We start from the raw sequence: 25073 nt of genomic DNA on the forward strand, positions 1-25073 counted from the left end.
GGTGATCAGAAACTGGTTTAAATCTGTAACACAACAGAAATTCAGTGCATATAAACCACTTTCAAAATGGCCAAAACTAGCTTAAGATAAATCTGGATGGAAATAGTATCAGACTTAACTGATTTAGGTTAAATCATTTTATTGAACTTCTGTCCCAGATCCTCTCCAGATTCAAGTTAACTCTCAGTCCCTCAGCATCCTATGATCCTTTGCACCTTTTCTGCAACACCCCGCTTCCCCACATGGTGAGCAGGCTAGCCTTGGATCAAGCTGTCTGCTCCAGCTGCACAGGGAAGTGTACTCTAGTACCCCCCCGGCTTCTGGCCTTGGCCACTGCAGGAATATGGTTGTATTTCTGGAATCAAAAGGGAATGTCTGTTCACTTGCTTTTAGGTTCAGTCTACCCAGTTTAGATTAACCTGAGAAGATTACATCGATTCAGCCTTGGGCTTTTTGACTGTCTGTACTTAGCCTAAGTGCTCCATCCATTTAAGTAGAAGTACTTTTATATAGACTGCTAAGTTTTGTAGTTAGTTCCAATTAACAAGAGAGTGGAATCTTGTCTTAAATGCATATAAAAATTCTGCAAGCTTAATCTGAAATGTGCTTGTCTCTCATCTCAATTGTAAAACTGCACTGAATGTATATAGCTGGATTTCTAAAGGTTTGAAGATTAATATATTATAAAATATTCCTCTAGGTTTTAAAATAGAACATTTTTATTGCACATGCTTTTACCTTACCTTGTCCTGTGTTTAACATTTGAATACTTTTTCACTTTCAAATATGTGAAATCTATTACTTTGCTTTTAGAAGACTTGATTCATTACCATTTCAATAGAAAAGTTTCTTATTTTCTGAGTGTTCCTCTCACACTATGAATATAGTTCTTTATAAAGCTCAGGGTTGTATGGCCATCTTCTCATCTCTCTTGGCCTTATATCCTTGCTTGAGAGATTTATGATTCCATTTCACTGGAGACTCATAAATGTGCAACTTCTGGATGCTCCAATCTGAGGATAGAAATGTACCAATAACCCCTGACAAAACAGAAACATTTTAGAATTAATTTGAGATTACAAATTTATCAAAATTGAAATCAAGACAAATAAGATAAGACAATCTTGAACAGTACTCTTTCAACTCCTACAAAACACAATCCCTAAAGACAGATAACTGGGTATTTTTCATTTTTCTGTATTTTACTGCATAAAGAGGATTCCATTATGTTATTGTTTTGTACAGAGTATGAAAAAGTGAAGGTAAAAATCATGCTCATGAAAATTAGAGAAGAGATCTTTCTGAGTTAGACATATTCTCTACTTCTGTGTTTCTTCAACTGGGTGTGTAGTGAATTTCTGGGGGTATTCAAGAGAAAAGACTGGGAAACTAGAAGAAGGGAGTGGGAAAACATAAATGGACAAAAAGGAACAAAAGAAAGGAATGAATAATAACTGTACAATATTCCTTAGGTTGTTGGGGAGTTTATAGTGATTATTGTTATTTTATAATTATCTCTTAACATTGAATTGTAGAAGCACACCATGTAATAAGAAACTTAAAAAGACATATGCCATTCAAAGTTTGTGGACCAATACTCTGTGCTATCTTTTTAATAGTCAAGGTAGAAATATTTGTATTGGGTTTACTAAAATTATAGTAAATTGACATTGAATCACGCTTATTGAGATAAAACAAAGTCCATACAAAATTATGCTCAATAAGCCAGATCTAAGATTTCTCCTAACTTTGAAGGGTCAGGACTAAAGTGAACACCTGTGAATTTAAGAAAATTTTAGATTATTTTTTAATGTTATCAAAAGATGAAAGACTGAAAGACAATGACGATGAACTAGGATGTTATTTTCCAGGATTCAGTACATTATCTGGTTAAAGACAAGAAGGTCCTCAGTAATAATATTACTGAGGAACTAGGCTCCTGTAAGAACCTAACAATTATTAATTTTCCAGAAAATCATGTGAAAGGGAATTTAAATTTTAATGAGACCCCTTACTTAGAAAGCATTAAACACAGGAAAAGCTTACTAATGCAGTACTGGGGACTAATGAAGGAAACTAAGATATTTTTCTTTTAGAACTACAACACTAGCTTTACATGTAAAGAAAGCTCATTAGATAAGTGGTAGCCTCAAACTTGGAGAGAAAAAATAATCTCAGGACACAGAGTATATAAAAACATTAAAGTATTTGCTGTCAAACAGAGCTGTTGCAATTTATCTTTCCTTCTGGTGAGAAAATGGACTGTTTTAATATCTCCTCTTTTATCTTCTTGTGGTCCTTAATTTCTGTAGATGTAGGTATAGCGGGTTAGGGGGATCTTTCTGAAAATTATGTATCCATACACCCTTATTCTAAGGTATATGTATAAACAAGTTGTAAAAAATGTTAATATCTGACTGTTCATTGTTTTAATAGATGGTTAGTTAACTGCTATAAATTGCTGTTGATCTGATAACCATGTTTTATAAAGATCAGTAGAAGCTGCTATAGATTTGCTCATAATCAGCTATCCCACATATTCCTTATGCATGTAACATGTCTAAAACCTCTAATATCTAAACTAATAACCAAACTAGTAATATGTAATATTGGTGCTCTATATGGGTCAGTTTCACATACCTGAAAACAATTTTGAACTAAGCCAGTTAGAGAAAAAATGTCAGAAAATTAAAAAAGATAGTTAGCAATTGTTTAAAAATGTTTTAGTATATTTTATTATATGCTCAAAGAAACAAAGTGTCACAATTGACCATATAACCTAAGTCATACATCGATGAAGAAAGCAAGCAAGCTATATAACTGAATAGGGGCCTCTATCCTGGGATGTAGTGACTCTGAATAAGACTTAGTAGCCATAATAAATAACTACTTGGTCATAAGCTCTTGGCACAATGCTGTGACCAAAAGGGCTAGTATACTCCCAGTTTATATAAATGGGAGAGTATCAAGTAAGAGTAGATAACTTATATTGACTTTGGATTTAGTACTGAGACTTCTCCTAGAACAGTGGTTTCCAACCTGTAGTCTGTGGACCTCTAGCATTCCACAGACTGTGTCTAAGGGGCCCATGAAAGATGACTATGATCAATCAAAAGTCTGTGAATACCCACATTTACAATTCAAAGGGGTCTGCACTTCCATTCAAAAAAATTTTAGGGGTCTGCAAAAGAAAAAAGTTTGAAAATCACGTTCTAGAATACCGTGACTACCTCCAGTGTCCACAATTCAAGAAAACTGGAGTAGGTGCAGCTAAGAACCACATGAATTAGAGAATGTGCTGTCATGACAGAGTCAAGGAACTCAGATGTGTTTAGCTAATCAACAAGAGGGGTAAGGGTGCCTTAATCACACTGTAAGGCGAAAAGCCCTCTGATAATGGGTTCTGCAATCTAACATAACAAGGTGTAATGGCTGGAAAATGGAGCCTGACAAATTGAGGCTCAAAATAAAATACAGGGTAATTCACTTCTGAAATAAATTAAAAGGCTGCAGTAAATTTTGCACCAGTGGACTTTCTGAAACCAAACTAGAATGTCTTTTCTAAAAGGCACATTTAAGTCATTTACAAACCCTGTTTAAATTGTTTATAAATGTACTGTTAATAATGTGTGACCAAGATATCTTAGTTTAACAATACATTTATTAACCTCCATTAATTCAGAGAGATCTCAAACACTTGATCAGCTCCTACAAGTACAGGATTACATTAGCCATCAGAGGAATGCATCACCCTTTGAGATGGAATGTGGCAGCAATCAAGTTGCATACTGCAACACTCAATGCTCATGTAGAAAAGGAAATGAATAGAAAATCCACTTAAACCTTCTGAGGAAGTTACCAGCAGTGAAATCTAACAAGAGAAGGGAATGTAGAACCCCTTCTTGAGCATAAAGTACTAATGGAAAGACCAGAAGTGGTCAAGACCTCAAGTTATGTGTTTCATCTGGAAAATGTTGCATCTTGCAAAGTGAGAAAATACTTCACTAAGTACAACCATTTTCTAAGCATTTTGTCTAGAATCCTTGGGCTAGCTGGATGCAGATAAAATCCAGTGCATTTAGATACATGAAACTTATGGTTTCCTGACAGATCTGAAATAGATACAAAGATAAAAGCATCACTCTTGGAAGGTAAAGCTAGGAATTTATTTCTAATCATTTCTTTTAATCTGCAAGCACCTGACATTCTTACTCAGCCAAAGGATTAATGAACTTTCCCTTTCTTAGATACAGCAACTTTGTTTTAGCTAAGAAGGGATTTGAAAAGAATGTTTCAAGTCTTTGCCAGGAGAATCAGATACTAGAATCCTCAAGATATAATTACAAAGAAACACTGGAGGTTAAAAGATAAAATAAGTTTGAATGTTGCAAAGTTTGCAACTGTCATAGAAGAAGATAGTGTTCTAATTTTTGCATGGTTTCTTTCAAAAGTTCTATTTGAATAGGAAATCAAATCTCACAAATCTTTTGAAGCATCATGCTTACTTAATGATGTGATAATGTTTGCGTAATGTAGTCGTGATGGTCCAGAAAATACAGGAGGCAAGGATTTTTTGGGGTATATTACCTTCCTAAATTCTTGCCTCTTGCTAAATAATAACATTTTAAAATTTTAATTACACTTTAACTACACTCCTGACTTACAACGCAGCGTATCATAGTCACTATTTTATACTTCAGCAAATACTGGCTTGTATATTGTTTTGTAAGGAAAGTTGTTAGACTTGGCAGAAAACTGATGTCTTCAAGATGTCTGAGTATCCAGCTTTCTGGTTTCCACTGCAAGTGAAAACAACCTCTACTCATTTTATTACAAAAATATCTTTGGCAAGCAATTTTCACTCCTAATGGGAAGTGAAATTATGATTATGTGCAATAGCATCCAAAGGCCCAAACTGATCAGGCTGTGTTGTGCTAAGCAATATCAACACACAAAGAAAAAGAGAGGTTGTAAACTCTTCACAACATAAACTAAGTATACAAAGGAAACGGAAACACAGAAACACACAGTAGAATCTAGGATTACACAAGCTTTTCCTAATATATGTGCATGGGAACTTTGGTACCATAAAGGATTTTACAGGTTCCAAGACCCATCTCTAAACAGTCTAAGATAGAACTCTTGGCCATTTATAGATGTTATGTTTTTCTAGGTTCAGACTACAGCTGTCACTATAGACATGTGGATGTCTGTAGTCCAAATTAAAATTGACTCCAAATTAATCCTCTTTGAATTAGGATTAAAATTAATGCAGACTAGGATTAAAGTTAATGCCAAATTAGGCAATTTAAACTGTATTAATTAACATGTATATACAAGTCCTTAGGAACTCAGCAGGTAAACATTGAATTTCCTTCGCAGGGATATTTGCAGTTGAGTTTTTGGCCACACAACAGAGGCTATTGGGCACAAAGTAACACTTTTACAAAGTCAAAGGTACCAACATCACCTCACCATGGCATATCAAGTGCAGGTCAGTTGCACCCATCATGGTTTCTGGAATAGTACTTTAGATAATTGTCAATAGGATTTCAACAATGTAGCAATGGTTAAACAGGCTTATTATCATCACCTCCTAATTACTTCCAAGCATAAGCCCAAACATAGAGACTGTGAACTGGGTCTGTTAAGGAGCTGTCAGGTATATAGGCTGTGTATAGCAGGAGCCCCCTGCCATGTTGGTCAATGATCATCTATTAAACCTTAATTTGAATTGAAATTTGATTTAAACTATGTGATATGAACCAGTTAACATGTTTTAGAAAACGGTGAGCACATCTACAAATGGCACTTGAAATTAGGACCTTTTTTTAAAAACTATCTTTGTTAGGAAAAATTCTAAAAATGCAGACATTGGGATTAGCCTTGATATACAGTCCCAAAAGTCACCTGGACCTGTAGCTGTGAGGTCCATGAGCCTATGGGCCAGTTCTGCTGAATACCAGATTTCCTTGCCTATTTTATAACAACTCAGTCAATTAATTAAAGAAGAAAACATTTGGCAATCACAATCACAAGCTTCTCCCTCCAGTAAAAATGTCAGTTGTACACCTGAACAAATAAACCAACCAAAACCTCTGGAATGTACTTCCTTTAATTTTAGAAGGACAGCAAGATTTTTGCATACCTTAATATTTGTTCCCTGGGTTGGTTTGGTGTTGAAAGTAATTTGCAGGAACTCATATGGTGAAAAGTCAGGAAAGCTAAGCCAATAATGAATGGTAACAAAAGTATTGCTACTTCGTAGGAGGGAGTAGGGTGATTTATAGAATTGCAGTGGCCCATTTACTTTAATCAGAGTATCAATTAATCTATGTAGTGGGAACAAATTTGCTTTATGAAAGAGATGCGGGAAAACATTCCTTTTTTCTTCTTATGTTAAAGATGTTCTCAAGGCAATACAAACACTGCGAACTAAACATGCTCAGCAGTCCGAGAACAAAACAGATATCACTGTTTGCATGTTATTTTTTTTTAAATGACATGTCAAAACATTAAAGAGGAAACTGTTGCATAGAGACCAAAAGCTGTCAAATTAGATAGCAGCTGCTTGTTCACTCTTGTTCTGTGAACGAAGAAGAGAATGAACATTCATAGTTAAGCAGAGATAATTCTATGATTTAAAATTTGTTAAAAAAAATAAGGACAGCCTGGCTGAAAATACAAAATGGCATGATGGGTCTCAAAAATATTTCCCAGATCCTAGAGCTGAAAAGGAAGTCTAGCTGATGAATGACATTTTAAAAAGATGCATACTGAATTGATCTGACAGTTGTACCACGCTATCAGCTAAGTTCATCCTTGGCATAATAGGGCAATTCCCACTAGTTTTACTGGGCCTTGTGTCTATTTCATACACCAGCGTGAATTTGGTTCAGTTTTTCATTTTCTTATCAATTTGGCATATGTCATGGTTGAGCACAGAAGGCTCTGATCCCATAAACTCTCATGCATATGCTTAACTTGACTTCTTGACATTAGTGGGAATAATCATGTGCATAGAAATAAGCAAGCGTGTAAGCATTAGCTAGGGAAATTCTTCACATGGAGATTTAATTTATATTTTTGGATGAACCATGGGAAGTAGGACCATTTTTGAAGAATCACTTTGCACTGAGTAAAGAGACTCTGTTTCCCATTGGATATTGTAATATCAACTTACATTCTACACTAAAAAGAGTAGAAAGTAGCTCCTGGGTGGTCTTCTAGCCTAATATCAGAAGCAGTTTTTGTACTTGTCATGTAACCATGTTGACAACTGTAAACTACACATATGTAAGTCTGACAAACTGAAGCTCAGAAAGGTAGTTAGCCATGTTATTGTATGGGCTGCCCCGCAGTTGGAGGTATAAATAGAACTAGTATGTTACTGTCATAAGCACTGATGGACCAGCTGTTCTGAACAGGCTTGATGTTGCTTCCATTGTATATAATTTCCAATGGGACTGCTGGAAATGTTATCCAGTTACAAAACTCCCATTGATTTTAGTTGGAAGAGGCTTGAGGCTAGAGATTTAACCAGAAGTTAAAGTGAGGGAGGGAGGTACCACTCTTCCAACTCATCAGCTAGGGACAGGCATTCAAAAAGCCTGAATTGATTCAATCTTTTCAGGTTAGTCTAACCTGGCTAGTTGGAACTGGTTTGTAACTGGACAGACATTCTCTCTGGACTGAGGAAATTCAGGCACATGCCTACAGTGGCTCAGGCTAGATGCCGGGGCAAGGGTGATAGAGCAGCCCTCCTACCCCTTGCACAGTACTGAGTGGGGGAGGGGGCATGGCCAGGCCCCGGCAGCACCTCTGATTAGGGAGGTCTGCCTGCATCATCCCAGGCTTTTCCCCACTGGCTGCTCAAGGCGTGGGAGTGTTGCCAGACCCTAGCCCCCTGCTAACGCTCCAAGCAGGGGGCAGGGAGGTGTGTAGTACATGTATCTGTTGATGATATGGAGCTTTTCCATCTTCCTCCCTACTTCTTCATACTGTCTGCAGCAAACTGACAGACAAGCAGACCAGCAGAGAGGTGATAATAGTGTTTATCACCTCACCAGCAAAATAATAGCCTGTCTCCATTAGTTTAAACGGCTTACTAGCTGACCTGTTGATTAGCTCCAAAATGCCTTAAGTGGTCACTTTTCTGTCCGCCTGTCCTAGTGAAATTGGAGACGCACACACTGATGCCTCTTGGCATTAGCTAGTATACTGCATCCTAGGCCAGGGGTAGGCAATGTTTTTTGGTCGGAGTGCCGAAAAACACCACAATGCCTACCTTGGAAGTTGCCAGAGTGCTGGCATGGCAGAAAAACAAAATTAGGGCAAGGGGTACATGGCAGGATTCCCTGCTTGTGCCTCTTGCCCCCCACCCAAAGCCCCTGCCCCCCAGCCCAGGCTCTGTGGCTGCCAGCAGCTACCCTGGCTCTGGGTAGCTGCTGGAGCCCAGTCTGCTCCCAGCAGGGCTTGCAGCATCCTAGCTGCCTGCTGCGAGCAGCCCGGACTCTCAGCTAGCAGCAGCTCCCCAGAGCCGGGAGGCTCCAAACAGCTGTGCCGGGCTCCGGCATCAGCTCTGCACTGGCTCGTGTACCCGTGCACCAGAGTGGGCAGTGAGGGAGGGGCCTAAGGCAGCACAGCTCCTGTCTCTCCCCAGCTCCTGGCACAGAGGTGATAGCAGGGTTCTGGAGCCTGGCACAGCTGTTTGTAGCCATCCCAGGCTCTGGACAGCTGCAGCAAGCAGTGGGCAGGCTGCAAACAGCTGCACCAGGCTCTACAGCTCTGGCATCATCTCTGTGCTGGTGGTCACTGCACGGGCACCTTGGGGCGGGCTGTGCTGCACTGCCCTGCTGTCCACCCCCAGGTGTGCATGCAGTTGCCGCCAGCACAGAGCTGATACCAGAGCTGTAGAGCCCAGCACAGCTGTTTGCAGCCTGCCCACTGCTTGCTGCAGCTGTCCAGAGCCTGGGGTGGCTACAAACAGCTGTGCTGAGCTCCGGAACCCTGCTATCACCTCCGTACCAGGAGTGGGGGAAGAGATAGGTGCTGCGCTGTCTCAGGCCCCTCCCTCACTGCCTGCTCCAACGCGTGGGTGCACGAGCCGATGCAGAGCTGATGCTGGATGGAGCCTAGAGACTGGCACAGCTGTTTGAAGCCTCCTGAGTCTGGGGAGCTGCTGCCAACTGGGAGCCCAGGCTGCTTGCAGCAGGCAGCTGGGATGCTGCAAGCTCTGCTGGGAGCAGCCTGGGCTCTGTCGCTGGCAGCAGCTACCTACAGCCGGGGCTGGCTGTGGCGTGCCAAGCAAAATGGCTTTGCGTGCTATGCTTGGCACATGTGCCAGGGGTTGCCGACCCCTGTCCTAGGCTCTGTGGGGCTGAGGTCCATGCTGTGGGAGATGGGAGGGAGGGAGGAAGCGGGGGATTCCTGCTTAAGCAGCAAGCAGAGAGGGGAGGGAAGGGAAGCCAGGCAGACCCTATTGTGTCCGCAGTCTCTGCTGGACCTGCAGCCAGGGAGCAGAGGGGAGGGGCCAGCCCTGCTGTGGAGCAGAGAGCCCCGCCCAGCCCAGGGAGCATGCCGGGATGCTGTGGGAGTCTGGTTTATTTTAAGGCAGCAAGGGGTCTGGGACAGACTTTGCATAAATCAGTTTGACCCAAATTAGTTAAGTCTGATACTACTTTCAGCAAATTTATCTCAAACCGGTTTCAGCCATTTTCAAACTGGTTTATGTGTACTGGACATCTGTTCTGTTACAGGTTTAAACCAGTTTCTGATCAGTTAAACCAGTTTGTGTGTAATGTTACTATGCAACTAATTGAACTTGATCGTCAATAATCTGTTTAATTTATCCAGTTGGTTTGGAATTTTTTCCTCCTGGACTATAGGTGGTATCATAGTCATTACAGAATTAACGCTAATAATTTGTTTGTATGCATAAATCCATTTCCTGTTGGTTTTTTGGGGGTGAAATCCTAACCTTATTGAAGTTAATAGGAGTTTTGCCATTGATTTCAAATGGTTTTCAACCAATGCATTTTATCTTTTCATTGAAATCTGTTATAATGTAGCCTCAGGAAAGCCAATTATGGTTATGAATCATGAAATTTTGAAGGGTTGAACATGGATTTGCAGAATAGGTTGAATTATGATTCTAGGGAATAAATAAAGTACCTGCATGTTCCTAAATATGAAAAAACTGTACAGTTGGTCTGCATGTGTGTGATGGACTGAAGAATATAGGGATGAAAGATTTTCATTTTCAAGTTAATAAATCATAAGTGAAGAGGTGCTTGTTCTTATAAATTGTGCTAAATCATTAGGTCTTTACTTTGTAAAAGGCTTTCTAAATTTAGCATAATTCTGAGCATACAAGCTCTGTCAGCTAACTGAGCTTTGACTATCAGGAATCCGAAGTGATCTTAAAGTATAGATTGTTTTCATATTTATAATTATAAATGACTTTGAAGGGCTTTTAGTGCTGAAAGAGGAGATTATTACCTTATGTTGGAATCATAACTACTTTTATTTATTTATTATTTATTAGATTGGTAATTTGCTTAATCAGGGTCAAATGGAAGAAATGTACTGACTTTTTATTAGTACATATAGTACAATAGTGATTCTTAAGTTTGCATCCGCTTAGCAAGAGCTCTTGAAGTTTGTACTCAATTTTTGTAGTTTTTGAGTAAACAATTTTTGTAGTTTTTGATTAATTCTTTCTGCAGAACTGGTGTTTCCCTCCCATAGAAGTGACTGGAGAATCATCTGTTACCAGCCAGTCCTCCAAGACCTGCAGAAGTCTTTACATTTGTAAAGAATCTGTACCTCCTCACCAGCTTAAAGCAAGCTTGCTCCAGTCTCTTCAGGAGCTTCCTCATTGGCTCTGCTTCTAGCATCTACATTTCCTTTCCCACCCTTCCTTCCTGCCCCTGCTGCTGCAGTTTAAAGGAGTATTTAACAGCAGGGGCGGGGAGGGAACACGGAGTACTTTTTCTGATAGGGTCAGAATTGTCTTTCTGCAAATGTTTTGGGAGGTTGTTCAGATTCAGCTGGGACCATTTCTCCCTAGGTCTGCTTCCTCCAGCCACTGCATAACCCTCATCAAAGCTATGATGCACCAGAAATACTTTGACGAGAGGAAGTTTCCTTACACCTTTTTGTTTCAGAGTCACTACATAAGGGGTTAGAGCCCCTGTAGAACCCATACCACATGCTGGACCCTAGTCAAACAAAAAAATATTGTATTTTGGGGAGAGAGGTGTCAAATGATACATACACATAAATACTTCCTTGGATGCAGAGCATTTTCTTGTGAGCTTGGCATTTTAAACTGCCACATCCATTACAGCAGATTATTTTTCCCAGTATAATTTTTTCTTAACTTCTCATCAAGGCAGGAAATAATTTATCTTTTAAAGCATGTTGTTGTGAGAGAGAAATTCCATTCACACATTTTTAAAAGACCACAAAGCTATAAATAACGCACTAACAGAGCAGTATGCTCTGCAGGCCAATAGCCATATTTCCTATGCAAGCTCACTTTCACCCAATGGAAATGAGATGTCTTAAGGAAGTAATGCAAATTATTGCATTTGCTTTTGGGTCATAGAAAAGACTTCACAAAAATGAATAAAGAAAACAAAATAATTTTCAGCCCTTGTGTATTTGATAGCATTAGCCTGCTACCTGCACTGGATTTAATGTCTCCTGAGACATTAAGTCATTCACAGCTCTCCTGGAATGCGGGGGGTTGAGAGATGCATAAAGCAGTTTTGTCCTTTTGGCAAAGCTTGGTTAGATGAGTGTGTCCCTCTACACCGGGCATGTCTACACGAGATGCTAACTGAACAGTTACTACACAGTCATTTAGTACTTGTATAACCAAATACTAAATGACTGTGCAGTAACCAGCATTACTACATAGTAGCATCCCGGTATGGTTGTCTAGTGACACTTACTGCTCAGTAGCTCATTACTACTGTGCAGTAGCTCACTACTACTGCATAGTAATGTCACATCATGGTATGTGCCTGGCAATGCTACTGTGCAGTAGTGACGAGCTACTGAGCAGCAGTAAGAAGCTACTGTGCGGTAAACGTCTCATGTAGATGCAACCACTATGTAATTAGAGGTGTTGGGGAATCCCTCTGGTCTTTGTTCATAAGAAGCCTTTAAGCTCTTGTCTTTATTATATTAAATGTCAAAGTACAGATGGTAGAAACAGCTTATTAATTACAAGTAATAATAACCCACTTGTATTAATATACAGAAGAATAACTTCCCTATGTACTTTGTATAGATTTCAAAAAAGAGATTGCCTTATAAGAGCTTGTAAGTTGCATTAGTGAGATTCAGACCAGAAAAGGAATAGGCAAGGAGATGACAGAAGAGAATTCAAATGAAATTAAAACCTATGATTGTAAAGTGAAGGAATCTCAGTGAGTTGGAGCAGCCGAAAACATAATAATAAATAAATAAAATTCGGACATAAGGAAAAATAGCTAGTACTGTATTTGTCCTTATTTGGGATCAGATTTGTAGTTAATTTCTTACACAGGAAATCACTTAACCTTTTTGAGCTTTAAGCATATGAGTAACATTTGCTTTGTTGGGTTAGGTCCTTTGTGGGACTCAATATAGATTGCCACAAGGGTGCTGGTTGATACTAGATGAGGATCTTACCCAGTGCCTTTTCCTTGTAAAAATCTGGGTAATGGAAGAAAAGAATCCAATCCTGTAATCTTCTTGTTCAGGAAACAGGGGAAGGTTTCTGGTACTGAATTTCCTCCCCCCCCCTCCGCCCCTCCCCCCCATCCCCATTAATATTGCAAGATTCAAGATGCTCTTTTCTTCAAGACTGGCTGCTTCCAAGACCTGGGGAGTTTGTGTATATAATTCGGTTTATATGCTGCCCTCCTCAGATAAGGCTCAGGGGTCTACAAGAAGTCAAGATAAATCATAAAAGCAGATAACACATTAAAATAACAGTACATGATCCAAGAAGTTCTCAAACAGTACCACAAGGATACCATTATCTTATTATCCAAGGCAGTTTTATCAGAGGCCAGTTGTAGTCTGTTCTCTTTAAAGGTCAGTTCTTTTAGGCAAGGAGCACTGTAGACTGCTCCCCCAGGAAGACTAAAGAGCAGGTTGAACCACAGCATGATAAGCTGTTGCAGTGGAAAGCCAGAGGGTTTGGACACATGTAACTACTGAACTGTTTCCAAATGTTCCTGAGTGAATAGTGGTTTACAATTGTCATGGGTCAACAAGGCACTTGGGGAGGTTCAGTGTCCTAGCATTGCAGGCAGAACAGGAAAGCTGTTGTGCTGTGGATCCAATGCCAGGGGGTTAGAGTGAGCTCTTAGCCTAGCATGCCTTGCAGTGGGCCAGTTGGGGAGCATGTTTGCACCCATACTTTGGGAGTCCTAAGGGGTTTGATCACTTAGGCCTGGAATGTTTTAACTTTTCTGCTTTCTCCTGTCTCTTAAACATGTGTTTTAAAGTTCAGTAGCTTGCACTCGACCGAACTCTGTAGCGTACTTGTCCAACTTGTGGTGCCCAGGAGGGAATGAGTGCTTGAACCCAGGTTTTTGAGTTCCCAAGTATTAAGGAGGCATGGCTAGGGACATGGTAGTTTAACAGGGAGTGAGGACTCAGCTGGTTATTAGAAAGACAGATTTCATTGAACAAGCAGTGTAAAAGAAGCTCATTGATAAAAAGTACCAACAAAATTTAAAAAAAAGAAGGGGGAGTAGAGTTTTGGCCACCTACCAGAGTGGACAATTACAATAGCAGATAGGGGAGGTAAGGAACAATATAATGTGGGATGCTTAAAGGACTGACCAGACCTGGGTCACAGAAAGCTTGGGGTCCACATGTAAGATTGACTTCATGTGCAATAAACTGGTTCAAAAGAGTATTTGATTTTCCAGGTACTTTTTGAATTGCTTTCGGTAACTTTAACCTGATTTATCAGGCTTGTATATATGTAGGACTTAAGTTTAAAATGCATTTAAAATGGTCTAAATGTTATGTGTATTCATATCCAGGGAGTCTGCTGAAGGGACTGAAGAGAAACTATGGGACATGAACTGACAAGTCAATGGAGAGGTATTAGAAGTATGGGACAGCTGGGATAAAATGGACTGTGTTTGAAACCTGTTGTGGGACTGCACAATGGTTCAAGTAAGGGTGCTGACTGGCATGGTTTAGCTTTGAAAAATCAGACACTAGCCTATTTTGGCCCTTTTTCATTTTTAAATGGAAGTTATACTAAATACATGTAAGGGAGAAAAGGCGCTTGCATACTCTACTTTTAAAGCAGGTATAAGACTTTAATGACCAACTCTTCAGCCCTATTTGCTCATAAAAGGTTCCACAGCAGTTCATAATTTGCTTATTTGAAGTATCATATTCAGTCATTATAGGTCTTTGTGTGGTGTGTAAAATCCAGACAGGATATGTTCCCTGGTAAGAGATGAAGCTAAAACAAAATATGAGTGAAGGTTGTGTTTGAGGACATTCTTAGATTAAGGGACGTTCTTGAATTAACAGCACTTGGTTAAGAACTATGATTTAGCATGTATAGTAGCCTGCAGGCCATGATTCCCAATTAAAAAAAAATGGAGTTCACACCTGAGAGGGATTGGCCTCTTTCACTTCTATGTTTCAGGGTTGCCAATCTAAGATTTTTATTTTTATGGAAAACCTAGCTTTTTTACTGACATATATTTTACATAATGTAACTGTAACCCTTCTACCAGGCTATGGACAGTAATAACACTTGCTGGGGTCAAATTGAGGGGTTTAATACAACCCAAGTCTCACATGAATGAAAAAAATGGTTTTGTACCATACTTCCCCCACCCCAGGGGTCCCCTATTCACCCCCAGACACTGATACCCATGACAACACTCTGCATCATGCTACCCCCACTCCAGCTCACCCCCTAACCTTTTCTTCCCCCATAGCCTCTTTTCTCTTCCAGCTCTACAGCTCTATCCTGGCCTCATTGCCCCCATCAATGTCCTACTTCATGTCTCAGACTGCCTGGGGCCATGCAACCCTGCTTACCTTGGAAGTGAGCAGGGATTACAGGCAAGTGATGGTGGATAGGATGCAGTAGCAGCACATGGCTGGGAGGGAGAGGGGTGCACGGATGCTCCCATGGAAGAAACACAAAGCCCTGATGAAGATCTTCCTGCAGAGCGTCAAGCTGCACTACTGCTCAGATATAAGGTGGCACTCCTTTACTCTGTCTGTCCATTAACGCTTAGATCCAGTCTCATTCTGATAATGGATCTTCAGTCAAGCTCACAGTTTTTTAGATTATACAGTCAGCTCCAAATTTTTTTTTTTTTTTTTTTTTTTTTTTTTTTTACACAGACTTAAAAACCAAGCATTTTTAACCTTTTTTAAATAGACAGTTTGCAACCCTAATGTGTTCACACATGTGTAATGGATATAATCATACATTAGATGCTACTGGCAACAGAATATTCTTATGACCAATGACCATAGATTTCATAGACTTAATAGATTTCTAGGGTTGGGAGGGACCTCTTAGATCATTGAGTCCAATCCCCTGCTCTGGGCAGGAAAGAGCACTGGGATTAAGTGACCCCAGCCAGGTGCTTGTCCTTTTAAACACCTCCAAGGTAGGGGAAAGCACCACCTCCCTTGAAAGCCCATTCCATATTTTGGCAACCCTCACCATAAAGAATTTCTTCCTGATGTCCAGTCTAAATCTGCTCTCCTCCAATGGTTTATGACCGTTGTTTCTAGTAACCCCGAGGGGAGCCCTGGTAAATACAGTATCCCTTATTCCCTGCTGACCTCCCCTGATGAGTTTGTAGACAGCCACAAGATCATCTCTCAGCCTTCTCTTGCAGAGGCTGAAGAGATTCAGGTCTCTCAATCTGCCTTCATAGGATCTTACCAGCAGGACCTCAGCCATAGGAGTAGCGCTCCTCCGAACCCTTTCCAGGTTATCCACATCCCTTTTGAAGTGCGGTGCCCAAAAATTGACTTAGTACTCCAGCTGTGGCCTCAGCAATGCTGCATAGAGGGGAAGTCTAACCTCCATAGACCTGCTTGTGATGCACCTACTAACGCAAGAAAGAGTGCGGTTAGCTTTACTTATTACCTTGTCACATAGGTGACTCATGTTCATTTTTTCCATCAACTACGACTCCAAGATCCTTTCCACTGCCGTGATGCTTAGAATGGTACTTCCTAGTCTATAGGTGTATTGGTGATTCTTTCTCCCCAGATGCAGCACTTTGCACTTATCATTGTTAAGTTGCATTCTATTCTGATCTGCCCACTTCCCCAGTCTATCCAAATCTGCCCGAATTCACTCCCTACCCTCAAGTTTATTTACTATGCCCCATAGTTTGGTGTCATCTGTGAATTTGGACAGAGTGCTTTCTACACCCTCATCCAAATCACTGATGAAGATACTAAATAGTACTGGTCCAAGGACAGAGCCTTGGGGGACACCAGTGCCCTCATCTCTCCAGGTAGAAACTGACCCACCCACCACCACTCTCTGGGTGTGTCGCATAATCCAGTTTTCCACCCACCTGACTGTCAAAAAAATCCATGTCACAACTACTTAGTTTATTTATAAGAATTGGGTGCAACACTGTGTCGAAAGCCTTTTAAAAATCCAAGTACAGTAAAAGCTTTATTCTCTGGCACCCATGGGGAATGGAGGGTGCTGGATAAAAAAATATGCCAGTTAACTGAGTGGCCTGAACAGGTGTCTTTGCCTATTTGGGCTGCTGCCTGTCCCACCGCATCTGGGGTGTCACCGCCCTTGCTGCCCCATTGCCGCCCCTGCCACCGCATTGCCGCCCCTCCTGTTGGACTTGTGGGCCCCAAGGGACAGGGAGGGAGGACCCATGCAGTCTGCTATGCTCCAGGACATGGGAGCTTGGCAACACAAGCTGCTTTCCCCCGTGCTGTGGGGGCTCCGTGAAACTGGAAGTGCCACGGTGGTCAGTTCCAGTTTCATTTTTCCCTTACAAGTCCTTACAAGCCAGCATGCCAGTTAACAGAGCATGCTGACTTGTAAGGTGCTGGATAACTCAGCTTCTACTGTAAATAACATCTACCTCTACTCCTGCATCTAAGCACTTTGGTCATAAAAAGAAACCAGGTTAGTCAGGCAGGATCTGCTTGCTATAAACCCATGCTGATTGCCCCCTAACATTGTATTATCTGCTGGCCCCCCCCAAATATAATCCTGTGAAGGAGTGACAGAGAACAAACAAAAGCCCCGAGGTGCCTTACATACTGGGCAGAGGAGTTCAGGAGAAGAAAAGCAGCCTGTAGCAACAGACAGAGAGAGTGAAAACAAACAACACTCACAGCATGGATGGCTGGCAGGGCTGTATCTGGAGACCGGAAGGGAAGAGAAATGCTCACCACAATTCCGAAGCAGTATCTCACTTGCACTGGAGGAGGGAGGCTGCTGAGAGGTATTTCTGGCCCTGGAGAGGGGCTGAGGGGGGTCAGTTCCCTGCAGGCCACAGGGAGAGAGGAGCAGCTGAGTGTCCCAGCAGGCAAGGGCTATGAAACTTGCCAGAGGAACACTTCAGGAGTGACCCTGAGCAGGAGGCAGGCAGAGGCCTGCACACATAGAGCTGGTGATGATTTCCAGAGTGGAGTGTCAGCTGAGGATCCAGAGGAGAGGCCTGAGGAAACTGCTGTTCCAGGTTAGAGCCTTGCTGCACATGGGAGAGATCCCACTGGGACTGTGAATGTTCGCAAGGGAGCCAGGCAGGCCTGTGCAGAACAGTGACTGGACTAATTAATTTCTTTTGCTGTTGTGATTGGGATTTTGAGAGCCTGCCCTGGGTGAAAGGGGACATGGACTGAGCCTGGCAAGGGGACTGAGAGCAGTTGGGTTTTTTTTTTTTTGTTTTCCTTTTCTTTTTTTTGATTTTGAGCACAGGCCAAGATCAGCCCTGGAAGGGGTGCACCTAACCAAAGCCAAAGGTCACCCTGGTGATAGAGGGCTCAACAATAGAATAACAGGTAGTACTGTGACCTTGCTGCAGAAGGACTTTGAGTACCATCTGGAGAGGCTAGGCTGGGGTAAAGGAGAGGTTTGGAGCCCCACAGAAGAAAACAGGGATTGAGACAGGCAGGATCACCTCAGGCAGTGCCTCCCAGGAATAATTTAATCAAAGTCATGGCAGGCGAGAAACACAAGATCAACTTCCTGGCACACCAGGTGATCCGAAGTCGAGGTCCACCCTGTTACCGCCTGTAGGAAAATGAACTCAGGGCAGCGTTAGCAAGCCCTACAACAGCTACAGCCATCACAAATCCTTTATGATTTTTTCTAAGGTCTTGCCAAGAATAGAAGTGAGGCTAACCAGCCTATAATTACCCAGATTCCTCCTTCCTCTCCTTATTGAAAATAGGGACCACATTGGACCTTTTCCAGTCCAGACCAGTAGTATAAGGATGGGTGGGTGGGCAAGTAGGGGATGGAGTGTAAGGCACCCCATACTCCTGTCCCTTGCTCCCCACTCCTGTACTTTCCAGCTTCAGCCCTGGCAGCAAGCAGCAATGCTTCAGGAGTGTGTGTCAGTGAGGGAAGAGCATTCTGGGAAATGTAATTTTGTCAAGCAGCGGCTGGAGTTTGCTGTTGCTAGTGGGAGATGTCCCCCAGTTTTTGACCACTGAAAAGCAGTGTTTTTTGTCTGCTTGGCATGCATGTCTGTGACAAAATGAGGAGACAGCTCTTTTCAGCAGCAGTGAATTGTAGCTGTTACTCCTATGCTATTGGAGCTCTCAGAACTAGAGTCCTGCAAAGAAGGTAGAGGGGAAGGGAGAGAAGGTACTGTTGTGGGCACAGTCCTGGCCATTGACTGTTGTTTCTAAAATGTCTAGCAGAAGAGATTATAGGGTGCCATAAGGCACCCAAGACACATTTTTCCAGTGAGGTATCTACTATTCAAAAAGCCTTTTCTTTAAATATGGCAAATATATGACCTATGTTCGACCACAGCTGCATTTCTATATAATCATTCTCATTTATGGGAATATTCAGCCTGATATTAAATTCAGGAGGTTGGAGGTTAAGTGCAAGTGACTCAGTGACTACCAGGCACAAGGATGCTGTTTGCAAGTGGCATCAGGAAGACCATTTTAATAAGACTCTAGGGTGTAAATTAAAGACAAGAAAAATCTCCCAATTAAAATTTCCCTAAAGGTCGAGGACTTAAAGCCAATACTTTGGTGGTCATAGCTAAATGCAAACACAATCTCCACAACAACCTCCTCCCCAAAACAAAACCAGAGCAACAACAAGAACAAAAGAAAATGAGACAAAAAACCTGCAATGAGGTTAAAACATTGTTATCAGTGAAAATCAATTCAGAACCAGAAAAATTATAGGCTGCCAGTCATTATTATAATAGATATGCTTCTGAACTATGAATAAACTTCTGGAAAAAATATTCACTTTTAACTGCTATTGAAGCCAATGAACATTATGCTGAGGAACAAGTGAATGGAAAATAAGTAAAGTTTTCAGGACTGGGCTATATGAAGGTATGAAATTATAACTGGTAAGAGTTATACCCTTAAGGATAGAAGGGCTAAAACACACCTTGGATGATAAGTGGTGCTTTGAATTTTTTTTTTTTTTTTGGTATTTATGGAGAGCTGCTCCACCATTTCTGAAAGATGAAGAACTCCTTCCAAATATCTTCAAAACTGCTGCATTCTTCTTCAAGTTCCTCCTTTGAAGCCTACAAAAAACTTGAGAGTAGGTGCTGATATGCTAAGTTCCCTGCCTATTGTGCTGCTCAGTATTGTCTCATTGTTTGCTTATATCCTCCCTTCTGTCAGCCTGTATTCAATTGTTGTTTCTTGCCTTATACTTAGGTTATTTAGCTCCTTGTGGCAGAGACCATCCCTCTGTTGTGTGTTTGTACAACACCTAGCACAGTGTGTCCAGCTCCATGGTGGGGTTCCATGGCACTTTGGTAATAATAATAATTAGCGCCATCAATCCAAACTTGACACTGTCCTTCATTATTCTGTAACTAGTAGCAAAGTTCATTTTATATGAGAATTCACAGCCTGATGCCATGCTTTTGCTTTAACTTCTGGAGAAGCTTCCAGTGTCTAACAAAACAAGTCAGATAATGAAAAAACAATTATTCAAGCAGACAACATAGTATTTACAATTCGTTTTAGCATCACATTATCTTTTTTAGCTCCTTGAATGATCTCAAATACATATCTGATGCTTTGATCCCAAAGGAACTATTATATAATTTGGCAAAAATGTTAAAAACGCGCCCTTCTGGTGCATAGATTTTTCTAGACATCAAAGCAAGCAAGTGCTATTTACCAATGCAGATGAGCAGTGAGATGGATGGAAGCTATATTTCTTTTCTTGCCTTTTTATCTCAGGCATATTGCTAGAAAACTTTAAGATATATTTTTTCTTAACTCATTTTCTTTATAGTAACACATCCAAGCTCCAAATTCTGGCTTTACATGGATAGGATTCCCTCTGAAGTCATTGAATGGACCATGTGCATATCTAAAAGCTCTAAAGAGGGTAATGGGATGGAGCACAGAAGGAATACCTGTCCTAAGGTTGTGGACCAACCTTAGAGGTCTAGTAGTTTTGCTGAAGAAAACTTCTTCCTTTAGGAAGGTTGTCTTCTGGTTCTGCAGAACTCCCAGTGCTCCACAAATATATCATTATGATTCATTGTTTTGTGGACCATCTGTATGTGCTCCCTAACAATTTTGCTAATTTCCACCATTTAAATGGGAATTAACTGGCCATTCTTTCTACAGAACAGTTGTCCTCAAATTAGGGCAGCAACAAGACACTTTAGTTGCCTTGCAAACCCAACTTTCATTCTTTTTAGTCTCTCAGACTCAGCAGTTTTCAGTCTGTTGGGCTGTATGTAGATGTTAAAATTAACCCTGTTGAATCATCAGAGGAGAAAAATGAGAGAGAGAGAACAATTAAAGGAAGCTGTGAAGCTCTTTTCAACCAAAGTTTAATTTTATGGCAATCATCTCATTACAACTTCCAAAAAATATGTATATCTGAATTGCTCATTGCTATGAAAATATAAAAAGTGAAAACACATGATTAAATATGATCTTTAAATATAAAAATTGCGGATTCCCTTACTTTTCCCTTTGATGGAAAATAATCTGAATTTCTATTTTGCCCTGCTGATCATTCTTTTTTACAGTTTAGTCTTTGTAAGAAAGGAACGAAGATGATTAATGTTTAATACTTGCCACTGTGAGAATTTGTGATGAATACAGCTGTGCTGAGGTTTATTTAAAAACACCAAAATTGAACTTCACTCTGGTTTGGTTTGCAGGTGATAAAGTTAAGTTGCTAAAAATGCCCATGCAGATTCAATGTAGTTCATTTATTTTTTCCATTCACTATGAATTTCTCACATCTTCTTGATTATCTTTCTCTTAGTACATGAAAGGTTATGCAGCAAGAGTTAACTTCTTGGGTCTTGGTTCATCATGCTATTCATTACATAATTATATGTATTGCATGCAATCACACTTTCACACCTCCTTTAAGGTGGACATTCATGCCATCCACTATTCACTCTGAAGATGTCTGTATCTGTCAGGAATTTTCTTATTATTCCCATTGTGGCAATTGTTGTATAAGGCCAAAGTTAACACCGGGTTTTCCATTTGCAAATTATTGCAACAGGTAGTGTGTGGCATACCAAAAACTGCACGCTCATTTCTACCAATACTCAAACATCTTCATGGAGATTTTAAAAATAGCCGCCAAACATTTTCTTCTGCTCCCGCTGCACTTAGAAAAATTATCATTGCCCTGTATGGGTGCACTGTACATGAGGAACTTGTTTCATTTACTCCCCTGCCACCCCCCTTTTCTTTGTCCAGGATTTCTCATTAAGGATTTAAGAAAATCAAAGCCAATGGTCTTCTTTTTTGTACTATAGTTAAAGCAAAGCCACACCCACAGATCACTGAAGCCATTGGAAAGAATGCCTGTTGATTTCAGTGATCTTTGAATCGGGCATTAAATTCTGACTCTGACTCCAGGTTTCACAACTGGAGTGGACTGATTGGCAGACAAAGGGAATCTTTATATACACTTCAATAAACTCTGGTTAGGCCTCACACTGGGCATGGTTTAAGTAAATAATTATCATCCTCTGACTCTATAACCACACTGCACCATGGCACAATGGCTGGGAGATGGTGATGGATGTAACAAAAACATAATTTTTCTTATGTGTTTTGCATTGGAAAAGAGTTATTTTGTTTATCTAGAGAGATATTCACAGAATTGGGGGTGGTCTACACTACAGTTCAAAGGTGTGATGGAGGGTGTGTAGCTCATTCAAAACTATTTCAATAAAAGCTAACTCAGGTTCTAATAGCAGTGAAGCCCTGGGCTTCAAAGCAGGCTGCACAACTTCATCAAAACTTTGGGTAAGGATTTAGAGGTGAATCCTCTATTGCTGCAACAACACTTGAATTAGCTTTAAGCCAGCTAATTCAGGCCCTATCTCAGGTATATTTAATCAAGCTGCAATCCTATCTCTGGACTTGGCATTGAACTTGATTGTTGTATTACTTGTTTTCTCAATCTCATACAATTTCAAGGTCTTGTCAGGGTTTTTCTTCACAGACTCAAGACTTGTTTCTTCTGAGGCCCATTGAACTATCTTGCTTATAGATTTATGACATGAACAGTCATCCTCAGAAAGGAAGAGAAAGGATTGATCTTTTCAGTAAAAGTAGCTGTATTTAATGCAGACATTTTTTATTATACTTGCCTAAAAATATTAAAACAACAGAAATAACAGTGGAAAGACGAACAAACCACTCCTCCATCCTCATTGCAGACTAAATCCTTCATTACTATTCAATAGTGGCAGCTGAAAGAGTTGTTTACACCATGCCAGGGTTTTCAGTGCCAGTAAATCTCAAACTATATGACAACATTTTAGTAATGCAGTAACATTAAGCTGAAGTTGATTCACACTGTGCTGTAGCTGCCCTGTAAATATGCATGTATACATTATAAGTGTGGGACCTAATCACATCCCATTGATAGCATAAAGCTTTAAGAGAACAGTTGTAAAAACAATTCTGAAATAATTCAAGAGCTCATTAAAAAAATCCTACTGAATTATAAGGAAGTACATTTTTTCCTGTGGTAAATCATTAGTGAACTTCAACATAAATCCACTATATTATCATCATTTTTCCTTTGTATTATGGTCGAACTTTGAGCCCTTGTTGTAGTCCAGGACCCCATGGTGCTCCAGAAAATATAAACACAAAACAAGGGGGTGGCTTCTGTTATAAAGAACTTGAAGTCTAAGGCAATGTAGCATATCTTTGACATCTAAGAGGATCACTGTAACTCTTTAATTTTACATACCATGTTTGTGATTTATTGCCTTTTGGAAAAAACACAGGCTGTATTGCTCGGTTTTGTCATTTTAGTCTTAAAATGGCTATCAGCAGTTAACAACACTAACCACAATGAAATGATACAGCATTTTTCGAAATGAAAAAGACTTAACTTCACTAGTAGGGGATAAGGGCTTCTTGCCTACATTGGCAGCTTGAACCATAACACAAGTTTTGTTTTTAACTTAATTCATATTTATGCACAAAAATTTCTACCTGGAGTTAAATGTGCTCCATGCTGGAGCTAGCTTGCCCTGGAGGAAGCGGTTGAGTGCTGCTGTTACTCGAACTAGCAATGCAGGGTGGATGAAACAGCTCAAATACTTACCAACTGTATTACTCAGGCACTCTGTGTGGCTCGAAGGTTGTTTCAAAGTGGTACCTTCATTCCGCTCTCACTTGCATTCATTCTGCAGTGTACAGGGAGGGTTTGTCGCAGTGGCATAACAAGCAGAGGTGGTGCCCAAATGCTGTAGGGGCAGAGAGTGAACAGTTTTGAGAGCAGGGAGACAGTTCCAGGAGGGAGCAAGTGGTCTTAACTTTGCCAAGAAATCCTAAACAGTCCCTGGTTGTGCTGCTGCTACATGCCCTGCCTGCTGCAGCTGTTGCTTTTCAAGCAGCAACAGCAGCTGGGAACTGTTTTGGAGTTCCCAGCATGGGTTTAGTGCAGGGGTGTGGACTCTGCAGGGGTGACTGGGTGATTTCGGTGCCCCTCCTAACTTGGTGCCCACCAGGGTCATGCTACAATCTCTTAGGTTTGGGTGGAGGCTGTATTCTAAACATGGAAGGAAGTCTCTTGAGGAGCCTTTTGTCTGTATGCCCAAAATACTGGAGATCATAATTCCCTTCCCATTTCCTACCTTTTCTAAGGGATTCTTCAGTGCTTTCTCAAGGTTCTTTTGCTCTGTTTAGCTGCCGCATTTTATTTGTCCCATTTTATTATAAATTGTGCCTTCAGCGTCTCAGTACTTTACCTTTAAAGTACTGAACACCTTTAAAAAAAGAATCTGAGCACCAAATTCTTTCTTTAAAGGTTTTCAGTGCTTTAAATACAAAGTACTGAGATACTGAAGGCACGATTTATAATAACATGGGACAAATGATATTCGGCAGCTAAACAGAGCAAAAGAACCTTGAGAAGACTGAAGAATCCCTTAGAAAAAGTAGGAAATGGGGAGGAAGAAAAATGGGAAGGGAATTATGGTCTCCAGTATTTCTGGCGCACAGACAAAAAGCTCCTCAAGAGACTTCCTTTCATGTTTAGACTATGGCCTCCACACAAATCTAAGAGATTGTAAATCAAGCTCTCAGGTCTGAAAGAGTCAGAGAAAGTAACCTCACTTCTGTTTGGATGAAAGTAAATGGTTCTGCTGAATAAATATGAGAAATAATGCTCTCTAGCAGACAGGTGGAAATTGCCTGCAAGAGGATTGGCTGCACTTGATATTGTCAATTTGTTTACCATAGCTTACAAACACAAAACACCTACAGCTTGCATGTGGCTGACAGAGAAGAATGCTTCATGGATGTGGCATCAGAATACAAATAAATTGGATACCACTTAGAGACCTGAAAAGCTGTTGAAT

The 25073-nt window shown here is 40.7% G+C and overlaps 1 long non-coding RNA gene across 3 annotated transcripts; it reads right to left on the reverse strand.

Moving 5' to 3' along the window:
• On the reverse strand, nucleotides 1–24091 carry LOC109284266 (uncharacterized). 3 transcript variants are annotated; one of them, XR_009462079.1, is made up of 4 exons: nucleotides 23816–24091; nucleotides 19634–19775; nucleotides 15944–17530; nucleotides 1–1040 (listed from the first exon to the last, which is right to left on the reverse strand). It is a non-coding gene; the product is annotated as an uncharacterized LOC109284266 (long non-coding RNA). The 3 variants fall into 3 exon arrangements; XR_009462078.1 differs by having other exon boundaries at nucleotides 15944–16112; nucleotides 17380–19775; XR_002091644.2 differs by having other exon boundaries at nucleotides 15944–19775.
• Between the last annotated feature and the right edge of the window lie 982 nt (nucleotides 24092–25073).

Source organism: Alligator mississippiensis, chromosome 4, assembly GCF_030867095.1.
Source record: "Alligator mississippiensis isolate rAllMis1 chromosome 4, rAllMis1, whole genome shotgun sequence".
Lineage (NCBI taxonomy): Eukaryota > Metazoa > Chordata > Crocodylia > Alligatoridae > Alligator > Alligator mississippiensis.